This window comes from Ceratosolen solmsi, unplaced genomic scaffold, assembly GCF_000503995.2.
Source record: "Ceratosolen solmsi marchali unplaced genomic scaffold, CerSol_1.0 scaffold27, whole genome shotgun sequence".
In the NCBI taxonomy this organism is placed as follows: Eukaryota; Metazoa; Arthropoda; class Insecta; order Hymenoptera; family Agaonidae; genus Ceratosolen; species Ceratosolen solmsi.
The window spans coordinates 2,609,343-2,614,763 of record NW_011948426.1 but is presented as its reverse complement, the minus strand read 5'-3'; the positions used below and the strand labels follow the sequence as shown (position 1 = coordinate 2,614,763).

Below are 5,421 nucleotides of genomic sequence, written 5' to 3'. Positions count from 1 at the left end.
GGGGGGGGGGGGGGGGGGGGGGGGAGGTATAGCTCATGATACGGGTCGGGGGGCGGGGGTGCCCGTGGGATGTGAGATGGAGGGGTTGTCTGATAGCGATAGTCAATGAATGATTTACCATGAGACGGGGCCGTCCCTGGGAGCTCCGAGGCTGCCCATCGGCGAGGATTTCGAGGTCGGTGCGCGACGTCGTGGATGAGGCGCGCCTAGTTGCAGCTCCAGCCGAGATTCCTGTCCGCGTGCCTAACGGACTCAAGGGGTGGCGAGTACTCGTCGGGCTGTGGCACGGGCTCGGGCACGGGCTCGGTAGCTCACTCTCACTCTCACTCTCACTCTCACTGGCCGGCGGCTCTCGTGCGCCTCTCCGGTCTCTCGGCCGACGCGAGGGGGCGAACTGCCGCTCCGCGCCGCCGGGACGAAGCTCTAGGTAGACGCGGCTCGAGGGGCGCCGCGACGTCACGGGGTGGGGACGATTGGGTGGCAAGGGCGGGGGGGGGCGATTGGGGTGTGGCGCAGGCGCGTCAGCGGGGAGAGCCGCCCCGCCCCGGGGACGCCGTCGGCGAGTTGCCGATTCCTCGCGCCCGGCCTATCGATCGACCGGGCGAGGACTCGCGGTCAACGCTGCCGCGGGGCCCTCCTCACTACGCAGCCCGACCTTGATTCTTGGACTCGACGAGGGGACTACGACGGTACTCGCGCACACACGCCCCTCCAGCCGCCCCCACACGTGCAGCGCTCCCTTTACTCCACGTCTAGATACATAGATAGATAGATAGATAGATAGATAGATAGATAGATAGATAGATAGATAGATAGATAGATAGATAGATAGATAGATAGATAGATAGATAGATAGATAGATAGATAGATAGATAGATAGATAGATAGATAGATAGATAGATAGATAGATAGATAGATAGATAGATAGATAGATAGATAGATAGATAGATAGATAGATAGATAGATAGATAGATAGATAGATAGATAGATAGATAGATAGATAGATAGATAGATAGATAGATAGATAGATAGATAGATAGATAGATAGATAGATAGATAGATAGATAGATAGATAGATAGATAGATAGATAGATAGATAGATAGATAGATAGATAGATAGATAGATAGATAGATAGATAGATAGATAGATAGATAGATAGATAGATAGATAGATAGATAGATAGATAGATAGATAGATAGATAGATAGATAGATAGATAGATAGATAGATAGATAGATAGATAGATAGATAGATAGATAGATAGATAGATAGATAGATAGAGAGAGAGATAGATAGAGTGATAGATAGATAGAGAGAGAGAGAGAGAGAGAGAGTCTGTATACGCTCGGCGCGATTGCCACTTCCGGGAGGGTGCCGCGAGTGTGGTCCTCCCCAGCCCCCGAGGAAATTCCTCTGGATTAAAGCGTACAAGCGGGCGAGCTTTACTTCCGTAAGATAATGGATTCGCACGTTTGATGGCTTTGGATTGGTTGTAAGACAGGACGCGTTGGTCGGAGGAGAGCAAGCATCGTCCTGGGGCCACCGCGGACTCCGACTGACACCTCGAACTGCCTCGGACGCTAATAGAGCAGAACAGACCGAGCGAGTAGACGCTCGAACTGCAGTATCGGACAATTAGATACGATCGGCGATCGGTACAAAAAATTAACGGCAAATGGTGTTTTGACGCTCGAATTGGCCCTCGTCATTATTCGTTTACGTCATAAATAAGAATCAACCACTTACCTAATACGAAGTAATTTTCAAGTTTAACATTTGCTGTATATTAATTAGGGTTTATGGGATCGATCGAAACCCGTTGCTTATCTCGTTAAGATTCTATATTTCCATGGGAAAATGATCCGTTTAATTTTACAGGTTTAAGCTGGTAAAGTCAAGCTAATATTCTTGCCGCACTATCCGCGTGATTTTAAATTAAAATTTTATTGAAACTCGAGGTTGAGTACCCACGCTGCCCTACGTACATCTAAAAATGTGCTTTCCAAACTGCCGCTTCTATCTTTTTCTATCGCATATAAATTGAAAGGAAGTAAATAGTGCTTTATGCATTTATTTATTAAGTGGAGAAGCGCGCCAATGGGGAAAAAGAGGGGAATATGTAATAGAAAGTTAAGAAAGTTACTAAAAAATTGTTAATAAATTGTTTATTTTCATAACATAATAAATAATAACGACTTGATTGCTTAATGTATATATATATATATATATAAATGTACGTATCTTTGAAATGAAACCGAGCGATTAAGCTTAAAGGTGGGTGGCATTATGTTATAACGAGTGATGATGTGTAATGATAATAACAAGGTATATAATTGTATAATGATAATAATATCAAGTACACTGTAGAAAACGAAAATTCTGGAATTTGTATGGGAATTTATAGGGTCGTATTCGAAAAAGCTTCCCTTAACTGGCGTCCATTTATATCGCGAAAATATATTCAGCAAAAATTTGCGTACCTTAATATTTTTGGTGAGATAAAATGTAGAATTATGTCACGAGTCATGATTTAAAATCTTGCTGTGCGTGTAGTTAGGTGCGGGGGTGTGGGTAGATGGGGAACTTTTACAAAATATTGGCAATCCGAGGGAAAATTGAGTAGCACCTCGGCGAGAAAGTAAATAAATTACAGCACGGTAATGCTGAATTCATTAAAATCATCGCAACGAGTGTCGGGCCAAATAAAGGAGAGAGTAGCGGTCCGAGGTGATGAGAAAATATGAAAATACGAAAAGACAGTTTTATGTAAGGCTCGTCGCTTTCCTATATCACACCATTCGCCCTCCCAACGGAATATCAATTTATCTTTCGCACATAGCTTTTGCACCCTCTCTAATTTCGAGCTCGGTGGAGCTTGGAAAATTCGCAGTGCCATTCGTACCGGATTTTTATTTCTCTTCAAGCCATTATCTCCATGTTTCTCTCTCTCTCTCTCGCGCGCGCGCGCGTATGTGTGTCTGCACGTAGGCTGCAGCTCTCGCTTTCACCAACGCTCTCTTACTTCCTCCACCTCCACAAGTATGTACTACTTCTCCGTGTTTACTCACTCTCTCCTTTCTCGGGCTTTACTCTCCTATCTATTTGATTAATTGAACGGGAGGGGGAACGGGGAACGGTGGATGAGGGTGGGGGTGGGGGGCTCTAGATCGGTGTACGTATTTTCAGCATTTACAAAATAATTAATTATACCCTCGATATATTAACTTGTAAGGAGCAGTCGTCTCCTTAATGTCACAACTATAAAGTAATAGATGAAATGCGAAGAGATTTAAATAATTTTATAATATATTAATTATGGGATGGACGTTGGATCTAACTTGAATTCGTTGCAAATGAAACGCAATACAATACAATACAATATCAAGTGAAAAACTTATATTTTCAAGTACAGCCGAGAGTTGAAGATGATATTTGACTCGTGTTTTATTTATTCGTGTTTTACCAAATATAGGAAGAAAAGACTGGATGTTGAATTTTTGGGACAAAATGTTTTGACAAAATAGAGGCAATAATCATTCACTAGTCGCTACAGCATAAATTTTTTTATACACGTGAATATTTTTGTAAATGTTTGCAGCTTACACAATAAACTTTTCAAGCTCTTTCAATTAGTTATTAGCTTATGTTACTACGAATCCCTTGCAATTAATTATCTATCGATGAAATTTCACTTTTCCTTAAAGAAATTCCTTAGTTAATACTTACTATTCCATAATCTTGCATTATTAATGAACCAAATCTATAACTATGCAATTCAATAACGTTAATTTCAGTATAAAAATATTATTATCGAGTGTTTTATTATTATAATATTCTTATAATTAAATTGCAACAATCCATATAATCAATCGTCTTGATAATTCATAAATATATTTTCAAGCAATAATTATATAAAGCTAGAAAGTTTTCATTCGGTCACACATCTAATAATAAACATAAAATTATGTGAAAAAATAGCAAATTAGGTACGGACTATAAAAAAGATGGAAAAGCAGAGAGAGAGAGAGAGAGAGAGAGAGTGAGTGACTTTTAACATTAAGATAATGGATTAATGGATTAATTTCGTAAATTTGAAGTGTATCGCCGTCTTAAATTAATTTTGCAATTTTAACAATACGATGCACGACCAATAAAAATATATTTAAAAAAATAAAAACAGGACTTTCTAACTATATAATCTTCAGGTTCTATTAAACGTATTAAGGGGAAACCCTTAATCTCGTTACAAATTTCACTTCCGACGTGAAAATCGATCGAGCAATTTCAAACAACAGCTACATAGTTATTAAGACATTTGGGAATCAAGTGAAATACTTTTAAGAGACAATGAATTCTCGATTAGTAAATAAAATAGCGAATGCGCCAATCGTAAATTTCAAAATTTAATGAAATTGAAAATCCAGTGGCCCCGATAGTTCATTCTCGAATGATATTTTCTTGAGAAGCGTCGAAAGTTTGCATTTTACTTGACTAATTGCGGAATGCTGATATTTTAAAAATACCACTTTAAGCGGACAAAGGATAAAGGATTTTCATCGTTGTTTTTTGAACTTTGACCAAAGTCTCGTTGATACGGTGTCGAATAAAAATTCATAATGACCTTAAGAGATGATGCGTGGCTTAAATTTCTTTAAAATTCGTAATCGGCTCTTGCATCATGAAAATATGTCATACAACTTTCAAATTAATCGCATTAAGATCGACGAGGTTACGCGAGTTCAAAGTCTCCATTAAGCGTGCAAAATTGGAGTTGAGAGTTGTAAAGCGATTTCATGAAAATCGGATTTTGTATCACAAATTATTACACCTATTTGCATTCGATCTTATGGATTTATTTCTTTTCGTAAATGCAAAACCAGATGAGATAGATTCTTACTATTTGTATGATTTTCACTTAGACAAATTTCATTTACGCCTACTTTGGATTTTCTACTTTAATTTCTCGGCTTATTTTGCAAATTACCAATGTGTATAAATTTTTTCAAAGCATATTAACTCTCCTTTTTAAAATACTATTGTAGACATCTCGTCGGCTAAGCGCGAGACCGCTCGGATGCTTCAGAACTTTAAAAACTTAATGCACAAAGTTTAAAAGTAGTACAAAGGACGAATTGGGGAGGGGGGGGGGAGAGGAAAAATTTAAATTTCTTAAAATTTAATCGTAAAAATTATTGTTTTACAAAGCTATGCTATTCAGTGTTAATAATTTTCAGGCGCATCTTTTGGTATATATTTTTCAGACAAAAAGTGTTTGTTAAATTTTTCTGGCTTATGTGTCCCCTTACTTAAGGGGGTTCGTTATATCAAGTTTTAACACGCGACATATTATACTAACCGCACATCCATTAATTTCTCTAATTAAAAAAAAAAAAAAAAAAAAAAAAAAAAAAAAAAAAAAAA

General features: G+C 38.8%; 1 protein-coding gene across 1 annotated transcript in view; it reads right to left on the bottom strand.

Moving 5' to 3' along the window:
- LOC105363312 (protein FAM135B) overlaps positions 1-372 on the bottom strand; it is a 62,736-nt gene extending 62,364 nt beyond the window's left edge. Inside the window, exon 1 of the mRNA XM_011500980.1 lies at positions 119-372. The gene's annotated coding sequence lies outside the window, so the exon portion shown is untranslated. The remainder of the gene's footprint in view (positions 1-118) is intronic.
- Positions 373-5,421: the final 5,049 nt, after the last annotated feature.